Source organism: Cyprinodon tularosa, unplaced genomic scaffold, assembly GCF_016077235.1.
Source record: "Cyprinodon tularosa strain WSP-4 unplaced genomic scaffold, ASM1607723v1 ctg190, whole genome shotgun sequence".
In the NCBI taxonomy this organism is placed as follows: Eukaryota; Metazoa; Chordata; class Actinopteri; order Cyprinodontiformes; family Cyprinodontidae; genus Cyprinodon; species Cyprinodon tularosa.
The window spans coordinates 1388384-1411864 of NW_024038679.1; the positions used below are offsets into that span (position 1 = coordinate 1388384).

General features: G+C 40.2%; 1 long non-coding RNA gene across 1 annotated transcript; it reads right to left on the bottom strand.

Annotated features, from left to right (window-relative positions):
* Nucleotides 1-1070: 1070 nt before the first annotated feature.
* On the bottom strand, nt 1071-23481 carry LOC119782283. The gene is made up of 3 exons (XR_005280653.1): nt 23282-23481; nt 20607-20772; nt 1071-1130 (listed from the first exon to the last, which is right to left on the bottom strand). It is a non-coding gene; the product is annotated as an uncharacterized LOC119782283 (long non-coding RNA).

A 23481-nucleotide genomic window follows, 5' to 3' on the forward strand; every position in this document is an offset into this window, starting at 1 on the left:
TCAAGACCTCCCTCCTCCTTGGCCCCAATTTTTAGAAATAGTTGACAAATTGAGTTTTCAATTCATATAGTGGCATCTGGCTGTTTTTTTTTTAAAGGTTACTTTATACTTTTATACTTTAAGTAGTTTTTGGAGCACATACTTTTTCACTTTTACTTGAGTAAAGAGGTCAAGTTAATACCTTAACTTTTGCCAGAGTACTTTTAAACTGCAGTATCTATACTTCTACTTAAGTAAGAAATGTGTGGACTTTTGACACCACTGTTCATAGCTCATCAAAGCACTGATAGACTTGAACATTGTGTAGACACCAGTGAATGTGTGCATGTATGTTTACATGCATATGCAGTGATTTATTTGCTCTCTGAATATACTTTGTGGTTTAAAAGTAATGATATTCTCTTGGCCATAGATTTTGTATTCCTGAAATGAAAGCATGGATGTTGTGGATTTAAGCCCAGTGATCTGGGTCTCTTAACAGAGTATCTGTCTCACACAGCAACAAACCTGACTGAACAGTGGTTTAAAACTTTATGCACAGAAAATGTGTAATCAAGTTTAGTCTTAATCTGAGGCAACTGACCAAAGCCCAAGCAGTTATATCAGAATCAGAATCAAGTTTATTGCCAAGTAGGTTTGCACTTACAAGGAATTTGACTTGGTGTTGTTGGTGCAGACAAAAAACAAAATAAGATAGAATATATACACACAGTAGACTGTACGTTAATGTAACGCAGAAATCCTGAATGGGGGAGAGAAACATTGTCACGGGCGGCTCTTGGCCTTGTTGATAAGGCCGGTAGCAGATGGGAAAAAACTGTTTTTGTGACGGGAGGTTCTGGTCCTGATGGACCGCAGCCTCCTGCCAGAGGGAAGTGTCTAAAATAATCTGTGACTGGGGAGCGAGGGATCAGCCACCATCTTCCCTGCACGCCTCAGAGTCCTGGAGGCGAGCAGCTCCTGGAGAGATGGGAGGTTGCAGCCAATCACCTTCTCTGCAGACCGGATGACACGCTGCAGTCTGCTCTTGTCCTTAGCGGTGGCACCAGCGTACCAGATGGTGATGGAGGAAGTGAGGATGGACTCAATGATGGAGGAGTAGAACTGCAGACTGATGACTGGAGGTGCAGCTGTTGGTGTACAGGGAGAATCATTTAAATAATTTAAATAATGCCTTTGCTATGACTTGGTTATATTGTTGTTATATGTTGGGCTGAGCTGAGAATCAACTCAAGCTGGTTAGAAATGCTGTTTCTTGCCTTTTACCTGTTAAAGAGAAAATTAACATATCACTCCTGTTTTGGCATGATTTCACCTGTTTGCAGTTATTTTTGTTTTGATTTGAAAATTCTTTAAACCTGAAGTTCTATTTCTTTTTTTAAGTGTTTACATGGTCTTGTCCCTCATTATCTTTTAAACTGGATTTAAATGTCTGTTTCCTCATGCTCTCTCAGGTCAGTTCATGTGTTTCTGTTGGTTTATTGTAAATCAAGAAAGTAAATTCAGAGGAGAGTGAATGTTTAAGTTACTGCCCCCAAATTATGGAATGAGATGCCATTGTTGCCAACTGTTGTAACAGTTTGCTTTAGATAGTTTTTCCTGTTTTATTAAATAATTCTGTTATCTTTTTTTGATGTTAGATCTATTAAGTTTACTTAGTTTTAACATAATTCAGCACTTTAACCAGTGTTTTATAAATAAAGATGTATCATATTATGATGTATTATATTGGCAGTCTCTTAATCATATTTAGTTACTTTAAAAAAAAAAGTTAAAGTAACTAAATATAACAATTAAGGAAACTTAACTTTTTACAGACTATGTAGAACCTCCAGCCAGGCCTGACTCATGTGGGAGGAGTCTATGTTGTTCTAGAACAGGCATGACTCATGTGGGAGGAGTCTATGTTGTTCTAGAACAACATAGACTCCCACATTCCATTTCAAGAACTCCCTTGGAGTGAATGCATCTCTTGAGTTAGCTCCTTGTAATTAGAAAATTAAAGACTTTTCCACAGAACAAATCTGCCCAGTCATTAGAAAAAAGAAGCTTTTAGTTTAAAACAAAGCTTTAATCCAACCATCATTATTGTTCTCCTTAGGAGGCTGCCTTGAATCAACAACCAACGCTGGAATTGACCAATTCCTCCTTTTTCATTCGCAATTGAACGTGGTTCCTTCAATTATAGCCGACATGTCAACCATATCTAAAGCAGATAATACTATGGGAGTTACATCTGGTAGCATTGCTGTGTCTCAGAAAATGGATGCAGGATTTGGATATACCAATGAGAAAGTTAGGCAGCTGGAGTCTGAGCTAACTGCTGAAAAGCAAAAGGTGCAGGAAGCAGAGATCTACTTACGCTTAAAAGACGAGACCATCACAGCTTTGCAACAGGAAAACATCCAGTTATCAGAAACCATCAAACGTATTGTTGAGTTGCCTCAGAAAATGGAAGCAGCGCGTCAGAATACCCACAAGAAAGACAGACAGCTGGAATCTGAGTTAACCGCTCAAAGAAATAAGGTCCAGGAAGATGAAATCTACTTAAAAGATGAGAAGATTGCAGCGCTTCAACAAGAAAATACAACATTATCAGAAAACCTGAAGAAACAAGCTGCTGAGCTTGAAAAAGTGGAGGCTGAGCGTAAAAATGCCAACGAAAAGGCCGGGCAGCTGGAGTCTGTGCTAACTGCTAACTGGCAACAGTTGAGGGAAGCTGCGGACTACATTATCGCATTAGAGCAGGAAATCGCACCACTTCAACAAGAAAATACAAAATTATCAGAAAACCTGAAGAAACAAGCTGCTGAGCTTGAAAAAGTGGAGGCTGAGCGTAAAAATGCCAGCGAAAAAGCCGGGCAGCTGGAGTCTGTGCTAACTGCTAACTGGCAACAGTTGAGGGAAGCTGCGGACTACATTATCGCATTAGAGCAGGAAATCGCACCACTTCAACAAGAAAATACAAAATTATCAGAAAACCTGAAGAAACATGCTGCTGAGCTTGAAAAAGTGGAGGCTGAGCGTAAAAATGCCAGCGAAAAAGCCGGGCAGCTGGAGTCTGTGCTAACTGCTAACTGGCAACAGTTGAGAGAAGCTGCTGACTACATTATCGCATTAGAGCAGGAAGTCGCAGCACTTCAACAAGAAAATACAAAATTATCAGAAAACCTGAAGACAAGCGCCCAACAAGTGCAGGAAACCAGTGAAATCAAGGCTACTTTGGAAAAAATGGAGAAAGATTTGAAGGAACAGCAGCAGCAGTTGGAGCAAGAAAAATCCCATTTTATGGCCGACCAGCAACAAAGAGATCAGGGGGAGCAGCTAAAAAAGCAGTTGGAGTTACTGAAAGCCGAATTAGAGCAGGAGGACGCTTCTCTGCGTCTGAAAGGGCAGGAAAACAACCAATTACATCAGGATGCTACAAGAAAAGTCATGGAACTGGAAACAAGTCTGCTTGCTGAGAAAGACCGAACAAAGGAGGCTGAGATCTGCTTAGCTGAGAAAGAGCAGGAAATCAGTGACTTAAAGGCCGCTTTACTAAAGATGGAACAACATATGAAGCGGGAAACACGGCTCTGGCGCCATGAAAAGTTCAGTCTCCTGAGCAAGGGAAAGCTGCTCAGGAATGTTCAGCAGGAGAACACTGTTAGATATGTGGTCCCACAAATTAAAGACCTTCAGGAGGTTCTGCATCGTGAAAGGCAGCAGTGGCAAACAGAGAAGGCCTGCCTTCAAGAGACAATTGCAAAAGCTCAGAAGGCTCTGAAAGAGATGGAAGAGAAGAAGAAAACAACAACAGAGAGCCTTATAGACAAAATTATAAATCTGCAACATGAGATAGAAAGAAAACCTAAAAAGAAATCTATAAGGAAAAGATTTGTCAACCTCTTTAAATGCTGTCAGTCAGAAAAATAATTTCTGCTAAACCTCAAGAAAACTGTCCTCCCAACAAACTTAAAACTGACAAAAATATTTACTGAACCCAAATCTCAAACCTTATCTCTTACAAGCTTTACATTAACCCCCCACCCCCTTCCATTAACTGTTACCCTTAACTTTTATAACCATTCCTTTAACCCTTAACTTCCCAGACCCCTTCACAGAATCCATAATCCAGTCCATAATATTTAGCCCTCACTCTCCACAAAACTCTGTGGTTCCCTTTAAATAAAAAAGCACTGCCTCCATACCAGGACCTTTTTCTGAGGTAGACTCCAACCTTGGTATTGATTAGACCCTGGTAAACACAATGGGGCTGCACGGTGGAACAGTGGTTAGTGCTGTTCCCTTGTAGATGGAGATCTTTCTACATGGAGCTTCCATACTCTCCCGTGCCTGTGTGGGTTCTCTCCGGGTGCTCCGGCTTGCCCACCCTTTGTTTGTCTTCTTACGTCACACCCAAATGTATTTTTACAAAAAATATATATTTATTATAAATACAAAAATGTATTGATGAAGCAGAGATCTACTTACGCTCAAGAGACGAGATGATCACAGCTTTGAAACAGGAAAACATCAAGTTATCAGAAACCATCAAACGTATTGTTGGGTTGCCTCAGAAAATGGAAGCAGCGCATCAGAATACCCACGAGAAAGCCAGACAGCTGGAATCTGAGCTAACCGCTCAAAGAAATGGGGTCCAGGAAGATGAAATCTACTTAAAAGATGAGAAGATCGCAGCACTTCAACAAGAAAATACAAAATTATCAGAAAACCTGAAGACAAGTGCCCAACAAGTGCAGGAAACCAGTGAAATCAAGGCTACTTTGGAAAAAATGGAGAAAGATTTGAAGGAACAGCAGCAGCAGTTGGAGCAAGAAAAATCCCATTTTATGGCCGACCAACAACAAAGAGATCAGGGGGAGCAGCTGAAAAAGCAGTTGGAGTTACTGAAAGCCGAATTAGAGCAGGAGGACGCTTCTCTGCGTCTGAAAGGGCAGGAAAACAACCAATTACATCAGGATGCTGCAAGAAAAGTCATGGAACTGGAAACGAGTCTGCTTGCTGAGAAAGACCGAACAAAGGAGGCTGAGATCTGCTTAGCTGAGAAAGAGCAGGAAACCAGTGACTTAAAAGCTGATTTGCAGAAGATCTGGGTCTGGGCCCAGAAAAGGTCCGGTCTCCTGACAGAGCAGCAGATCGCTCTTATAGATATGGAAGCAGCTATGAAAGACCTTCAGGAGGATCTGCATGGTGAGAGGCAGCAGTGGCAAACCGAGAAGGCCTGCTTTCAAGAGACTGGAGCTGCCATACTCTCCTGAGCCCGGCTTGCCCACCCTTCCTTTGTCTTCTTATGTCACATTCAAATGTATATTTACAAAAAAATATATATTTATTATACATACAAAAATGTATTGATGATAAAAACAAAATGTATTCTAAAAAATCCAAAAATTATCCAAAACACCTTTACACATATCTCCATTACACTTCTCTCTCACACACACACACACACACACACACACACACACACACACACACACACACACACCCGCACACACACACACACACACACACACACACACCCGCACACACACACACACACACACACACACACACACACACCCGCACACACACACACACACACACACACACACACCCGCACACACACACACACACACACACACACACACACCCGCACACACACACACACACACACACACACACACACACACACCCGCACACACCCGCACACACACACACACACACACACACACACATAATAATCCTGCCACCAGGGGTCCACAGTCTTAATGTGCTCCTGGTGCTGGTCCCAAGCCCAGATAAATGGAGAGGGTTATGTGAAGAAGAGAATCTGTTTTCAATTATCAAGATAATATTCATACAGTTCTGACATTATTTTAACATGATTTTTTTTTTTCTGTTTGTTTTTTTACATGTTGATATATATACATTTTCCAGTATAAATGATTGGGTAGCTGTGAATGAGTAAAGCTTAGTGCTGTTAGGTTTTATTATTTATACATCATGTGCACTGTTAATTTGTTAGTCAGATTAGACAGAGCAGAAGGCCTTCCTTCACATTGTGGATATCACAGTGTGTATGGAGGTCATCTAATCAAGACAGCCTTCGTGTCTCTAAGAGTACACAGGATATGGGCACATCTTGGAGCCGGTCTGATAGGAGAGCTGCTGTATCTGTAACCCTGAGACAGAGAGGCAACCTGCATGGAGTTCAAGACATGGATGGCGTGTCAGTTTCTGATACGGACAGCTAAGCATCCACATAATGCAACACAGACTCAGAAGGTATAAGAAGCAGGTGATGACGTTGTTCGGGGCTCAAACTTTGCCGGACGCTTGCGGACGTGATTTTTGAGACCACAGCTGTGCATAGCTCGAAGCATTTTTCTCTGTCCTGTAACGACCTGATCTGGAATAAACTCTGTTACTTTTTTACTCCTGTTTTTATAGTCCTTTTTTATATGGTTTTACCGAGTTTGAGTTAAGAGTAGTAAATAACTTGCTCCCAGGAAAAGAACCGGTGAGAAGGCCCCTGGGGCGCTACAGCCTTCCTTACAAGGGGACAAATCCTTCTCACTTTAACAAATTGGTGTTTCCGCCCGTGACCTGGAAGCAAAACAACAGAGCCACCGATGGAAAAGCTCCACAGCCTGCGGCCGAAACAACTGATAAGGTGAGGAGATTCCTTATTACAAAATATCTCCAGTGTTTTTACTGTTAAAACACTTTGGCTGTGTTGTGATTTTCTGAAGTGAGCTGAAGCTTTTTATGCAAAAGAGGACAGAGAAATTGCTCAGAGTGATTTTAGTTTTTTGTTTTTGCGGTTTTTGTTTTGTTGTATTTGTTGGGTTTTTTTTACATTGCGAACGTGTACACATAAAAAAAAAAAAAAAGAGAGAGAGAGAAAGTCGTGCGTTCTGCTGTGGGTAGAGGTTGAAAGTCCGACTGAAGGAACCCTGCGCAAACACCTTCAAAAATTATACTGCTCACTAGGATAAGTTGGTTGGAGAGCCCAACGGTTTCTGCATGCAGAAAGGGACGGTGATTTTATTCCCGGTCTGCCTGCAGACACGAAAGATGCACTTCTGAAAACAGACGCACAGACAGAAACCAGTCACATAGCCGGCTAGAGTTTGCCAGTATACCTCCCATAAGGACATTTACGAAAAACCGAGACTGGTAATAAGAGCGGGGGTCAGGGTGAAACGGACCTACTCTGGTTAAATCCTGCTGCTCTTCATTTGCTCCTCTCATCACCAAAATCATCCACTCTTCCTTAAGCTCTGGTTCAGTCCCTTCTGCACTCAAAACCGCTACAGTCACCCCAATTCTGAAAAAACCTGGCCTGGACCCCACCGACTTCAATAACTTACGTCCCATATCCAATCTACCCTTCATATCCAAAATTCTGGAAAAATCTGTTGCCTCCCAACTCCACAACCACCTGATGTCCAATAATATTTACGAACAGTTTCAATCTGGCTTCCGTCCTCTGCACAGTACTGAAACAGCACTCATCAAGATCTCTGACGACCTCCTTATGGCTTCTGACTCTGGACTACTTTCCATCCTCATTCTCCTAGACCTCACAGCAGCCTTCGACACCATCTCCCATGCCACTCTCCTCAGTCGACTATCATCCATCGGTATCAGCCGCACCCCTCTAACCTGGTTCACTTCATACCTCTCAGATAGGATACAGTTCATACAACTCAAATCTCATAAGTCCATCTACTTCCCTGTTTCTGCTGGTGTGCCCCAAGGTTCTGTCCTGGGGCCCCTCCTGTTTATTATCTACATCCTCCCTCTTGGCTACATCCTCCGTAAGCATCATATCAAATTCCACTGCTACGCGGAAGACACCCAGCTCTACCTTTCTACTCAGCCATCTGCCTCACTCCCACCAATCTCCCTCACCCTCTGTCTCCAAGAAATCCATTCTTGGTTCTCATCCAACTTCCTCAAATTGAATAGCTCTAAAACCGAAGTCCTCCTAGTAGGCACACCTCACACTCTCTCCAAAGCTAATAACTTCTCGATTACCATCAATGATTCAACTGTCCTCCCCTCCCCTCAGGTTAAGAGTCTGGGTGTCGTCCTCGACAGCACCCTCTCCTTCCAGTCCCACATTAACAACATCACCCGGTCTGCCTACTTCCATCTGCGTAACATCTCTCGTCTCCGTCCCTCCCTCACTCCCCAAACTACCGCCATTCTTGTTCACAGTCTCATCACTTCACGCATCGATTACTGTAACTCACTTCTTTTTGGCCTTCCAAACAAGTCCGTCCAGAAACTACAGCTCCTCCAAAACTCTGCAGCACGCCTGATCACTCGGACCCCCATTTCTCATCATATCACTCCCATCCTGCAACAACTCCACTGGCTCCCCATCAAACAAAGAATCATCTTCAAACTCCTCCTAACTACATTCAAGGCCCTTCACAGCTTGGCTCCATCTTACATCTCAGATCTCCTTCACGTTAAAACTCCCACCCGCTCCCTAAGATCCTCCCACTCCTTCCAGCTCTCCGTTCCCTCGGCCCGTCTGGTCACAATGGGGAACCGGGCATTTAGTCGCTCTGCTCCCCACCTCTGGAACTCCCTCCCTCCGGATCTCCGTACTCTGGACTCCTTCCCTCTTTTCAAATCGAAACTCAAAACTTTCCTGTTCAGACAGTCCTATCCCATCTAGTTCCTACGCATCACTTCAATATTGTTCTCTTCCTTTTCTTCCTTTGGTTTTATTTTACTTTCTGCTGTTTTGTTTTCTGTGGCATCTTATGCTTGTACTTTTTAGCTCCCTGTTTTTAATGTTTTTATCTGCCTGTACAGTGTCCTTGGGTGTTGTGATAAGGCGCTTTCAAATAAAATGTATTATTATTATTATTATTATTTGGGGGCTTTTTCTCTTTCCTTCTCTTCTCTTATAAAAGGAAAGAGAGAGACGATAAAATAATCCCCATAAAACATATTAGGCCGAAGCCCGAATTAGGCAACTTGTTTGTCTAATTCCATAATTGGTGGAGTGAACTAGGCGGAACTATATATGTCTTTTTTTTCTTTTCTCTAAATTTCTTTTCATTTTTTCCTTTCTTTTTTTTCCTTTTCACTGACGGACGTATTTCTTTGACGGACGCACTTCCTTAGCAGAAAAGCGGCTCACTGTAGCTTATAGGTAAAAAGTTTAAAGCACCGAGGGATCTCACGTAAGACGTCGAGGTCCAATTTTATACACTGTGTGAACAAAAGGTGTGAAAGATGGATGCATGTGGACTAGAAAATTGAATTCAGAAATACCTCGTTAGCACCAGAAGGAAGAAACAAAAACTTTTGGATCTGATTAGACAAACCAAGTTCAATTTTAGTAAAAAAATTTCTGACAAGGACCCTGAACAGGAACAGGTGGAGCAAAACAGGGCTCAGGGAGGTGAGCAGGCACTCGACACTTCAGAGGCATGCACGCGGAGGAGAACTACCAGATGTACCAATACGCACAGGCAGCAGCGTTTGCTGGGGGACGTGGCAGAGAGAGGGACAGAGGATACGATCAAAACGACAGGTATATCACTTGCTGGGTCTGCGGACGAATGGGACATAGAGCAAAGTGGTGTCAAAACGGTTATCCTACACACCGTTTGCAGCCCCAGAGGAGTGAATTGAGAGAGGGACAGAGATGCCAATGCCGCAAGCGCTCCACCCCCAGCAATACTAGGGAGGCCGGGATCCCATTAGTTGTGTAGTTATGGAGGTAGTTTTTTTTTTTTTTTTTTGAAATTTCCAGCAGCAGTGATAGATATTTTGATTGAGGGCAGTAACTGTCCTTTTTATGGTTGATACGGGGGCCAGATACAGCACCCTGAATCTTTATGTGCCCACCTCTCAAAAAACTGCACAAATAAAGGGATTTTCAGAAGAAAAAAAAAAAAAAAACAACACATGCCCTTTTTTCAGAACCCCTTAGAGGTGTTCTCATATTTGAAAATTCAAACATGTCATTTTTGGGGGACGCTTGGAATTAAAAATCATTGGGTGTGAAAACTTATTTTGGTGTCTAACGTGAGCAAATAAATCTTAGGTTTCCATAAATGTGCACGTATAGTTTAACAAGGATCCTAAAATGAGGCTGAAAAGCACTGGCGCAGAGGTCTTAAGACCGGACTGGTGAAAAGATTATGATTTTTGTTTAAATTGGGAAAAAATCCTCTAAGAAGATAAATCTAAATTGATACTGATGGATTAAACAAACTTTATGTGGCCAATGTCTGTCTGTCTGTCCTAAATGTGGAACGCATGTGAGGTAGAATGTGTGTGGTGAAGTTGGGAATGATTAAGAATATTTTTGATGTGACCTTAACATGATTTGCATTTTTACAGGATTGAGAAGGAGCACTGGGGGCATAACAGAAGGGTAATCGTATCAAACATGTTGCTCAGGTGCCCCAACTATGAGAGGCCGTGACAAGACCAGAGCAGGTTGCTGCTGTAAGGTGTGAGGTAATTTTTGGGTGTGGAGTGCCGCTGAGATACTGTAGATTAATAGATTGTAGATAAAAAAAAAATAATAATTATTATTATTATTATTAAATATATAAGTAATTATCCAGAAAGAAGCAGAATGGGTGTTTTTACTTTTTGGGAAACAAAAATCTCAGACGAGGGCATTACATGACTTTAATTTAAAGGTGGTTTCATTTTCAATCATTAGAATTGCATTAGAGATTGATTAGTTTCATTTTTCTCTCATTAGGATTTTATTAGAGATTGATTAGGGACAGGATAAATCACACTTCGAGCTGGAACTGGACACAGCATATGGCCAAGATACCCGCAGGAGCTCAGCAGATTAGCGGGGTCAACTTTTATAAACAAGGCTGGAGAGTTAAGAACAATTTCAGTGTGACCTGACCCTGGGTTTTTTCAGCCTTCAGTTTTTATCCATAATTATTTTTATCTGTGTATAATGCCGTTTGGAAACTGCCTAAGCACAAACTGATTAATTTGAATCTCTAATCATTACTAACACTTATCTTTTCACTGTTCATATGGGCCTTACCTTACTTGCATGACGTGTTAAATTCTACTAACTTTACAAATTTCTGTGAATGAAGTGATTAACTATCGACTAATTGATGATCTTTTTGATTGCTTTTTCCTGGTAACAAACCAGAGGGGTCATTTACTTTTGCCCTGCTTGTAGAGAGTGACAGTGCGGCTGTCAGGGAGCAGGCATGATTATTCAGAGGCCCATTTAAGGAGGATCAGGAGATCATTTTGCTTAAACATGTTCTTTTTTCTTTTTCAGGCTGTGTTTGTAACAATCCTTAAATGTTAAAATTTTTTCTTCCAGGACAGGCTGACAAAAGTCTCATCCTTCATTGTGTTTTGTTTAAGATGTGCATTAACCCTTATTTTCCCAACAGCTGCAGAAGTTCTGGCATGTGAAATGGACAACTTGGCTGAGAGTGACTAGAGCAAGAGAGAGAGAGGGGTTCAGATAGATGAAATGTTTGATAGGAGGATTTTAATAGGTTCTGACTGACTGGACTGACTTGGTTAGTAACTGGACTGGATCGGAACCATGAATTAGGACATGAGAGAGATGGTGTTAGAACGCAGCATGCCAGATGCAGGGTGTAGAGATTGTGAGCTGCATGTTTTGTTCCCGGCTGAAGGCCATTCTGATGAGCTCTGAGTTTGTTTTAATTCCTCTCTGGTTCTGATATGACCTATGAGGTACAGATTGATGTGGTGGTTTGGAGCTCAAAGACTTTTGTTGGGGTGGAACATTAAGAGCAGTCATGCTGACAGAGGCATTTAACGAATGACAAGATGAACCAACAACTATTTGGAGGAGGCACTACTGGGGTTTTTGTTGTCTTACATGTTTGTCGTTTTTTGTGTCTGTATGTTTGTTTGTTTGTTTTTTGTTTTTTTTTCTGTTTGTTTACTAATATCTTAGCCTTTATGAAAAAAAAAAAAAAAAAAAAAGACGTGGCACGCATGTTCATTTTGTTTGAATAGTTTTGACTACACTACGGATGGAAATGTTTCCAAATGAACAATGGATCTTTTTTGTTTGGAGAGACATTGGACATTTTCTTTCTTGAGTCGCAGGATGGATTAACCTACAAGGGGCACAGAGACTAACTTTGCTCCTAAACTACAGAAGGAGGGATGGTGTGCAGCTGCTGAGATGCACACATTAAGGAAATGACTGGATGCCCACTGCTTCAGATGAGAAAAGAACACTGGCAGTGATGGGTTGATGGAAGGTCATGGGATCCTCGGACTAGACGGATGAAAAAAAAAAAAAGATAAGTGAACTGACACACCAGATTTCTTATTCACAATGAAAAATTATGGGCAACTTATTTTAAACCGGTTTATTAATACAGATCTATGAATAATATTTTTGCTTTACGGGGATCAACAGGTAGATGTAATATCTTTCTAAACAACGCGGCAGTACTTTGGGGATTATTATTATTATTTATTTATTTATTTATTTTCTTAAAGAGAAATATCAGAAGCGATGGCAACAACATAGAATATAAATTATAGGAGTAACTTTACCGACAGATTTTAAATGGTCTGCTAAATTTTCTTTATATCATCAGGGGGTGGGGTATTCTTACATAGAGGAATAAAAAAGGAGGATTTAGAGATGTTTTACTATGTGATAAATTAGACTGGGTTTTTGATAAATAGTTTGGTCAGTTGTTAATTAGCAGAATATTAAAGGGACAACAAGTTGAAACTTTAACATTTGGGAATGGTAAAGTAGCATCAACAAAATGCAATTTGGGAGAAATTATAAAATTTTTAGGAGCAAATGTTTAAAGCAAATGATGGTTTCTTTCAATATAAGCAATAACGATGAAGACTTATAGTGTTAATGAGCTTATGGCGATTCAATATCAGGCCCAGGGACTAAAACTTCACCATTTAGTTTTTATTTTTATTTTATTTTATTTGTTTTGATTAATTTTATTTGTTTTTTTTTTTGTTTTTTTTTTTATTGCGAGCAGAGTTATAAATAGCATTTGAGGGGCTATATACAATTTGGGGGATGGGTAACCATACTTTTTATGCATGAAACAATAAGAACACCTGACTTTACTTCACTACAGCTGCAATCGATACTTTAGAGGGGTTGTACACTTAATATGTTAGTTTATTTGAGATAACGCATGTAAGAGGAGATTATGTTTCCTGCACATTTTTGGATCTGGTCAGGGGTCCAGATATGACAACTATTGACTGGTTCTGGGGATGTTGGAACAGATTTTCTTTTTGTTTTATTTCTTCGTTTATTTTTTTTGTTTTTTGTTTGCGTTTTTTTTTTTCCTAATCGGAGCACTGCTTTTTTGGAGAATATTTCAAATGGACTATAGCTGGACACTTTGCATAGAGGGGGTGCAGTCGAATTCAGCACCTTCAGGAACTGTGTACTGCTGAGTTTTGGGAATGCAGCAGCAAGTCAGAGTACGATCCTGTGCTCCGAGCAGGTGAACAATTCAATATGACATTTCCTCTTGAAGGGAGGAACACCTTTGACGCACTGTTTCCTTCTACCTCTATGTGATACTGCTGATGACACAGATAAAGACTTATCCTTCAGGGGGTGTGGGGACACATGGCCCCAAGACTCTTATGGTTCAAAGCTGCTGTGGTAACAGAGGGAAACCTGATGGACTTGTCCGAACATCAAACTTTTTTGCATGTTGGAGAGGATCACTGCTCCAAGAAACACTTTTTCTTCCAAACCAGTAGCGGGATGGCTCCTGACCAGTTTCCCACATATAGATCCACTCACATAGACACACACACACATACTGTCATGTAACAACATGCCCACACCCGGTTAATGACTCGAAGAACACAAGGATCCACATGGGAATGGGGTTTTCTTTCATGCACTAACATTCACGGATACAAGGTCTGGTGGGGGAGTTTTTAATAGGGGGAATCTGCGCCAAGCTGGGTTTTTTCCTTAGAGATTAAAGAACTTCTAATAATTTTCTGGGGAGTGTATAGAAGTAAACTAAAATGCAGTTACAAGTTTAGACGAAACTAAAACTTAATATGCTATGATGTAGAAATGGTTTTAAAATTCATTTATTTAATCCATGAATTGAGTGTTACAATGTGTAAAAAAGGGTTAAATGTTTTCTGAATATTTACAGGTTCCTTGAATGAGCTAATATTAGTTGCAGTGATTTTTAGCTTATATGAACAGAAATAATGAGCAGAAACATCCATAGGATGTTCAGGCTGAATACATTCTGCTATAAATAACTTTCAACTGCCAGGCATTGAAAGGTAGGTTATGTTTAATTTTTAATGTTTTTGGGGATTTAAAAAAAAAAATTTTTTTTCAATAGACACTAAATTAATCTGCTGAAAAAACACAGAGTCCATGGATAATTAATTTAAATGTTGTCAATTTAATGGGGATTTAAGGGACAAAGGGAAGGTAATTGTGGATAAGAATATCTGGTCGTGACTGCACTTAGATTTTGAGTGAATAAAGAATTGCTCATTGAAGACATTGTTTATCGTGATAAGAACACTGACTGCACTCTCTGTGTGTCGAAGGATTGATGAACTGTGACGAGAACAGTCCATGAGAACCACCACATGGATTCAGCATCTATCTGCCATTGGACTGCATGGAGACCAAAGTGGCTGTGGAGGAGGCCATACGAGACTCTGATTGATTAATTAGATTGATGAGTGATAGAGACACTGAAAGAATTCATCATCATCAGTGATATTCATCATTTGTTTTTAACTCGGACCAGGATAATTCTTTATTTTACCTAATTGTGATGTATATGTTTTGATTTATTTTGATTTGGTTTTGATGAAAATCACGGAAACATTTTGCTCCAGACCCACCAAGATCACGTTTTATGCCACTTTTTCTTTGATGTAGAAAGACTCTGAACCTTACAGGTTCTTTAAGTAGTTGGTAATGATAATTATCAGATTCAAAACGGGGTTTTCTTGCTCAGATTGGCCGAGAGTGGGATTTCCCCGGGGTCACCTCGGTTTTTACTACCTTTTAGAGACGGTAGCGTTTTCCGGTGGAAAACGGCCCGACCTGTCCTGTGACGTCCCCTACTGTGACTGAATGATTGGTAAAGTTGAATAGATGGTTTATCCATGAGGAGCGGTCACATTTAGGAGGCCTCCAGGTGGGAGTGAGAGTAGATGAATTTGGCCTTATTAGATTTATAGGCTTAGGTTATCTAGTCTAAGGTAACTTAAAATAATGTGCGCATAGGAAACTAAAACAGCTTTCCTTTAATTAGATGACACCCAAATTGTAGTTAAATGCTGAAACTGTGGTCTTGAGTGAGAACATTTGGTCTGTGAAGCTTTGATTGTGATTACTTTTGATCCCTAATTAATGATACTTGACTAATTATAGATGCTCTCTGGGTCACCCGGTCCTTCGAAGATGTGCCGCTTCCTGTGTTTTTAAGTTACCTGTAAAAATGGTAACTTATCAGGGGGAGTTGTTAGGTTTTATTATTTATACATCATGTGCACTGTTAATTTGTTAGTCAGATTAGACAGAGCAGAAGGCCTTCCTTCACATTGTGGATATCACGGTGTGTACGGAGGTCATCTAATCAAGACAGCCTTCGTGTCTCTAAGAGTACACAGGATATGGGCACATCTTGGAGCCGGTCTGATAGGAGAGCTGCTGTATCTGTAACCCTGAGACAGAGAGGCAACCTGCAAGGGTCAAGACATGGATGGCGTGTCAGTTTCTGATACGGACAACTAAGCATCCACATGATGCAACACAGACTCAGAAGGTATAAGAAGCAGGTGATGACGTTGTTCGGGGCTCAAACTTTGCCGGACGCTTGCGGACGTGATTTTTGAGACCACAGCTGTGCATAGCTCGAAGCATTTTTCTCTGTCCTGTAACGACCTGATCTGGAATAAACTCTGTTACTTTTTTACTCCTGTTTTTATAGTCCTTTTTTATATGGTTTTACCCAGTTTGAGTTAAGAGTAGTAAATAACTTGCTCCCAGGAAAAGAACCGGTGAGAAGGCCCCTGGGGCGCTACAGCCTTCCTTACAAGGGGACAAATCCTTCTCACTTTAACAGTGCTCAATTACAAAGCAGGCTTAAATCAGAATGCAACCTGGCTTTCACTCAGTTATTTGAAGACATTTCAACACCTATCCAGGAGTCTTTGTCATTTCGGTCGGCTTGCACCAGAATAATCAGTAGTTGGAGTGCTAATGTATTTAAGCAGCATGGAGGTCCATCCTACTAGGACCATTCCAAGCAAATAGCCATCCCTTGTTTGTTCTGGTTGGCTAACTGGTCTGCGTCTGCCTGAGAATGTGCTTATGGGGCATCTTAATGCTGTTTAAAGTATGACCACCATTTCATCTTCTAAACTTTGGCTGCATGTCTTGGGTAATGGAAGGGGCAGAGCTTTCCACTGATCATCACCTGATGGTGAGTTGAATAGGAAAGAGGAAAATAAAATGAACAGACATGGCAAGCCAAAGTGTATAGTGAGGGTGTGCTGGGAAACTCTGGTAGAGCCCTCAGTCAAAGTCGTGTTCAACTCACACCTCCTGGAGAGCTTCTCTCAGGTTCCGGGAGAAGCTGGTGACTAAGGCTACGTTCACACTGCATGCCCTATTGCTATTTTTTTGTGAAATCCAAATTCTTTGGTTGCCGTTTACATTTCCAAAAATATGTGACTTGTATGTGATGTCCCGCATGCACAGTTGGAAATGCAATGACATCGCAAGCCAGCGTCCTCTGTGTTTACGTAAGTAAACATGGATGGTAGTGTTGCAGCGCATATAGCGTTTTTTCCTAACCCTAAAAAACTCAATCTTTTCAAGATGGTTAAAAAAAGACTGCTCTCCGCATTATGGTCCACCATGGTTGTTGTTTTTCTTCCCGCTTGTGCATAGCAAAATGCAGAATAGTGACCTTTGTCGAGCATTGATAGCGTTCAGGTCAGATGATTGCGACCTAAACATTTACACAAAGGTCACATTTGAAAAGAGCTGATTCAGATCGGATTCAGGACCACAGAGCCAAGTGGCCTGGGTCGCATTGGAAAAAATTGGAGCTGTGCTGTTCAGACTGCCACGAAAAGATCAGATACAGGTCGCATATGGGCAAAAAAAAAAATCTGATTTGGGTCACTCCAGGCTCCAGTGTGAATGTAGCCATAGAGTCTGAATGGATCATGTTCTCGGCCTCTGTGGTTTCTCACATATAAAGCCTAAAATGGCCAAGCTTCATCTTATATGAGAGATATGATTATTCATTACGTTGCTAATATAGCACCTCACTCTCAATCTGCATGTTTACTATTGGTTCCTAGCATTTCTAAAAGTAGAATGGGAGGCAGATCTTTTAGTTATCAGGTTCCTCTCCTGTGGAGCCATCTATCAGTTTTGGTCCGTGATGCAGACACCCTGTCTACTTTTAAGGCTAGGCTTAAAACTTTTCTTTTTGATAAAGCTTATAGTTAAAGTGGCTCAGGTTATCCTGAGCTATCCCTATAGTTATGCTGCTATATGCCTAGACTGCTCGAGGAAATATGGGGACACCTTTTTCATCATTCTACTTCATTCTATCTCTAATTTCCCACTCTGCAGTATCTTTTAGTTCAATCTCCAATGTTATGCTCTCTCTGCTTTTTCTCATCATAGTAGCTTCATCTGTGTGGTTCCTGTTTGGTTGTGACTCCATCCTGTAGAGAAATATCAGCAATGCTGCTGCCATCAACACCTTTGTTTATAGATGTTGGAGATCGGCCTGTTTTTCAGTGTAGTCCTGTTTCTCTGACTGACTGGCTGGATGTGCTCTCTTTCATCCTCTGACATGGGAGCTGGCTCGGAACTCGTCTGTCTGGCTGTGTGTTTCCTGTGGAGCTGGCTGACAGTTGGTTGCCTTCTGTCTCCTTGAACCCCAGTTGGCCTCAGCAGATGGCCTCTCACACTGAGCCTGGTTCTACAGGAATTTACTTCCTTTTTCTTCCACAGACGGCTTGCGTGTTTGTTAGCATACCCTGGATAAGCTCAGATGCAGCAGGTATCAGCTGCTTTTTTCCTCACAAAAGTCATACCAACAGGCGACTTAAAAAAACTTATTTCAGGCCTGTTTACATACAGGCCTTGTCCTAACAATCGGCTTTTAGTGGCAGTGGGAACAGCTCACTGACCCCTTTGATCGCTAGCCCACATTAGAAATCACTCCTTGACAGGCACATTTCTTTAAAACATAGACTCTGATTGGCTCTCCAGGCTTATTTTGACTCAATTTGCTTTTTTTACTTTTAATTGCTATGGATAATGATGCAAATATTTGTCCAATCAAATGCAAAATCAGATTCAGGGTGTTTTGGCCTTGAGCTGGAAAGGTATTTAATTTATTTGTTCCTTGTTATGCTAATTCAGACTCAACTGATATCATTAATATCTGTTCTTATGAACTTGATACATTTTTATTTATTTGTCAGAAATATTCTGTGAGGGTGGAACAGTTCTACCAATAGGTTGTGCAAACAGAAATCATGTATTTGAGGCTATAAAGAACAGAAAGTAACACAGTCATATAAAAGTCCAAATATACAGAGGGAGGGGGGAGACATTTTTTTTCTTTTTCTTTGTGAGGATGAGTGAACCAAAAATTGAAGCAACAGCGTTTGTTCCCAAAGACAAAATGTTTGACCCACTTAGAGCTGAGCTCTGAATACGGAGGACCTCTCCTCTGTATTCTGTTTCCTACACTTCAAAGTTGCCTCTCATTATTCCCATTGAACTGATGAAGACACTTTGCTGACTCGTGCTCCAACTGAGCTTGTTTGCTGCCATCCTCTGAGTCCAGATGGAACGAAACACAAAGCATGCTTTTTCAGCGGGGTTCTGACTTTACTTTGAGGGTTCCTCCAGACTTCAAGCAAAACACTGAAACTGTTAAATAACTGCTAAAGCAACAAATGTTTGCGGACAGAACGAAAGAACAGATCTGTTGGATCAACCAATTAGATCGGGAAATAAAAAGAGAAAATATGTTGGCCAACTGGTCCTAAAAGGGAAATTTGAGTAGTTCCCACCTGAGGTTGCCTTCAGCTTTCAGGCAGAGTTAACAACCACAGGTTGCTCAAAACAAATTAAGTCCTATTTAAAGCCCCCTGACATGACTGTGGTTAGTTGCACAGATGGAAACAAGAGCATGAGAGACAAAGAAGCAGGGATGTAAAATGGAGCATATCCCAGGGGAACAGAATGAATATTCACAGGAAACAAGAAAAAAAAATCTTAAAAAGATAGATCTAGTCAAATAGATACATAAATCATTAAAAGTAGCAAATGTTAAAGTTTAAAGGGTAGCAACTGAACTGAATAAGGTTACATGGGTAGAAAAGGTTCAAAAAGACCAGACAACTACAGAATATAGCTTACGGTTCCAAGCTATGTGTGGAATTTGGAATTTCCTTTGCAGATTTTTATCATAAGGTGGATAATAAAGCTCTATTTCATCTGGCTGGGGTTAAAGCACATTATCTCTACAGTATATCAAATTCAAATAGTTTACTCACCACCAATTTAAAACACATCCAGGGGTTGAAGGGAAGGATTTCATTTGCCCAGAAACAATTTTTACTTGCCCAGTATAATGTTTGATAAATATAGTTCCTAACATTCATTTTTGTATATTTATATCAATTAAACATGTTTGTTTTTTAAATGTTTTTTGTATATTAGTATTTTTTAAGTTTACAGGTTCCTGGTGTGTATATGCATGCGTCGGATAATGAACTCAAGCCTACATTACCGTGTTAACATGCTTTTAAATCCTTCCTGCACATTCTTTTCAAACTAAACTTTGCTTTAAACTGTTGAGTGCTTGGAAAAATATAAATTGTAATGTTAAAAATCTAAAAAAACTTAAGCTAAATCACAAGACAGAAGTCAATGTCACAAATGAATAACTTTTATTTTAGAATCAAGGTATGTTTATAGAAGATAATACTATTAATATAATGTGACTTTTCTAGAGAATCATTATACATAGTTATTTTATACAGGGTTTCCACAGTATTACATAATTTCACAATTCCCTGACTTTTAACTGACTTGGATTAATTTTCCAATTTAACATGTTTAGCTCTATAACATTTAAATGCACCTCTCCAATGTCTGAGAGAAAAAAATGTAATGAACATTTTTTAATGTATTACCTGTGTAACCCCTCCTTTATTACTAGTATTAGTAATACAAATATCTAGTACCTATAACCCAGAAGGAGAATCCAGTCTCGGTTCAGTGAGGAGGCTGTTGGTTTTTTCACCTGCACAAAGGTTCAGATATCCACCCCAAATAACACACTGGACAACAGATTAGCGGAAATGAATAAGGTGTATTGAACTTAGGCACATGTGAACAGTTGACTCAACATCAGAAAAATAAAAGTCCATCAAGTCCTTCCTTCTTATATACAACAATTAGAACCACTGAAGGACTTGAAAAAAAAAAAACACTCTGAGATCTCAGGCACAAAAAGTTTAAGGTCGAAAAATAAAATAAAAATACTGAGTGCACCCAGTCCTACCTCTCAATAAGTGTCCATGAATGGAAAAAGGTCCAGAACAGGCAATACGAAGGGAGGCGGTGCAGCCCAGTAGAAGATCCAGCCACAGTGGGAACCAATGGAACAAGTGGCAGCAGCAAGGTGCGGACTCACCTCTGCTGAAATCTCCAAAAGGATAAAAAACAGCCTGCACAGCTGTGCAGGAAAATTACTCTCTAACTACACAAATTTGCATTTATTACATCATTGTTAATGACTAGTTTCACAAATACCCTTTTACTGCATCTAACTCGTAGGAACCTCACTTACTCAAGCAATCGGTCTGCGCCAGGTGATGTCAATGTTTACCTCGGGCGTGGTGCATCGTGGGAAAACCACCATAATAGGTGGAAAGTCGAGATAACCCACACGCGGCTGTTCTTTCGGCACAATTATTTACCAGAAATGACACGATCGTGTTGTGTGAGAGGCTGCCAGTCCCGGTGTCGTGCCAAGGTAGTTATCCCTGCGAAAATTTGTATCCCCTCGTCGGGAGCGCGCACGGAGTAGGAAGAACAGCCCGAGTTAACTCCGCTTCAATTCCAACGTCCAGAACTTGAAATTTGAAAGGTTTTATGTGTATGAAAGTTGAGCTTTACTGTTTTATTCTTTACTTCACATGTTATAGCAGAATATCGCCAGTGATATTGATCTAAAACTAATAATAAACACAAACGTTTGCTTGAAAGCTGGTCGCTGACAGCAGTGTCTACTCCTCCCTCTGAAAGCAAACAGATCCTTGTTCTTTTCCACACGTTCATTAAAAAAAACCTCTCATTGTTTCACAGTGTCCAAATGTTCTCATCCCATTGAAAACTGTTGTAAACCATATACTTGTAATAAAAATGAAATAGAAAATGGAGTGCACGTGTAATCATTAAAGACTATATGCAGAAGGAAAATATTTTTTCCTGGTTGAAATTTAGTACTTAAATCTATATCTGTGTTTATAGTAACGTACAATTTATCTATGTTGTACTATCCTTAATAAACAGTTTGTCTTCTAACATCAGCCATTTTATTTCATCCCATATTGCCAGAACTGGCAATATGGGATGAAATAAAACCTGCTGTAATCTGTTACCCCAGTCTAAATCAGGCAAAAAAAAAGGCCCCATCTTTTTCATTTTTGGCTTTTAAACATCTTTTATGATGACAACTAACTCCTGAAACTTTGGAGTTGATTGACCTTTATTTCTTAAAGTTATAAGGGGGGAACAAATTATAGCAGGCCACCTGCTATAATCTGTTCCCCCTGTCTAAATCAGGCAAAAAAGGTCCCAGCTTTTTTCATTTTTGGCTTATAAGCATCTTTTATGATGACAACTAACTCCTGAAACTTTGGAGTTGATTCATTTTTGGCTTATAAGCATCTTTTATGATGCAAAAAATGAAAAAGCTGGGACCTTTTTGGCCTGATTTAGACAGGGGAGAACAGATTACAGCAGGTGGCCTGCTATAATTTGTTCCCCCCTTATAACTTTAAGAAATAAAGGTCAATCACATCAAAAGTTTCAGGAATAAATTGTCATCATAAAAGATGCTTATAAGCCAAAAATGAAAAAGCTGGGGCCTTTTTTGTCTGATTTAGACAGGGGGAACAGATTACAGCAGGTTTTATTTTATCCCATATTGCCAATTATGGCAAAATGGGGTGAAATAAAACGGCTGATGTTAGAACACAAACTGTTTATTAAGGATAGTACAACATAGATAAATTGTACGTTACTATAAACACAAATATAGATTTAGGTACTAAATTTCAACCAGGAAAAAATATTTTCCTTCTGCATATAGTCTTTAATGATTACACGTGCACTCCATTTTCTATTTCATTTTTATTACAAGTATATGGTTTACAACCGTTTTCAATGGGATGAGAACATTTGGACACTGTGAAACAATGAGAGATTTTAAAGGAACGTGTGGAAAAGAACAAGGATCTGTTTGCTTTCAGAGGGAGGAGTAGACACTGCTGTCAGCGACCAGCTTTCAAGCAAACGTTTGTGTTTTATAATCAGTTTTAAATCAATATCACTGGCGATATTCTGCTACAACACGTGAAGTAAAGAATAAAACAGTAAAGCTCAACTTTCATACACGTAAAACCTTTCAAAATTTCAAGTTCTGCACGTTGGAATTGAAGCGGAGTTAACTCGGGTTGTTCTTCCTACTCCGTGCGCGCTCCCGACGAGGGGATACAAATTTTCGCAGGGATAACTACCTTGGCACGACACCGGTACGGTAATTTCGCATTCTGTTTACTTTTTTCCATATAGTCAGAGAAACAAACTCAATCCTTTAGTCCTTCGTTTAGCTATGTTGCGGTTGTTTACACTACGCCTTTTCCACCAAAAATGGCGACTTAGCAACAAATGTCACGTGACTGGCGGAGACCGATAACCACATATCAAAAACATTTCCCCTCAGTATAACAATAAAGTGGTTGAACCAACAATCCAAAAATTCAATATTTACAGCACAAGTTAAATAAAATGCACCTAAACCATCACATATTTTTACTTTGTTCATTTAAATCCCTTTAAATCTATCCCGACTGTTTTTTTTTAATAAAATAAAGAACTCCTTTAGTAGCATTCCACACTTTGCTAACTCAATTAGCATGCTAACACAGTGTAAGCAACTTGGAAACTCACCGGGATATTGGTCACACAAAACTCAAATAAATCCAAGCTCGATCATAGAAATGAAAATCTTCTCCGATTAATTCGGTAACACAACAACAATTCTGCCTATAACTGTAAGCTCTCTACTTCTGCCTCCCACGCCAACGGCAGACGGCGATGATCCAGATGCTTTTTTCTAGAAAAAAACTGCAGTCTGTTACAGAGAGCAG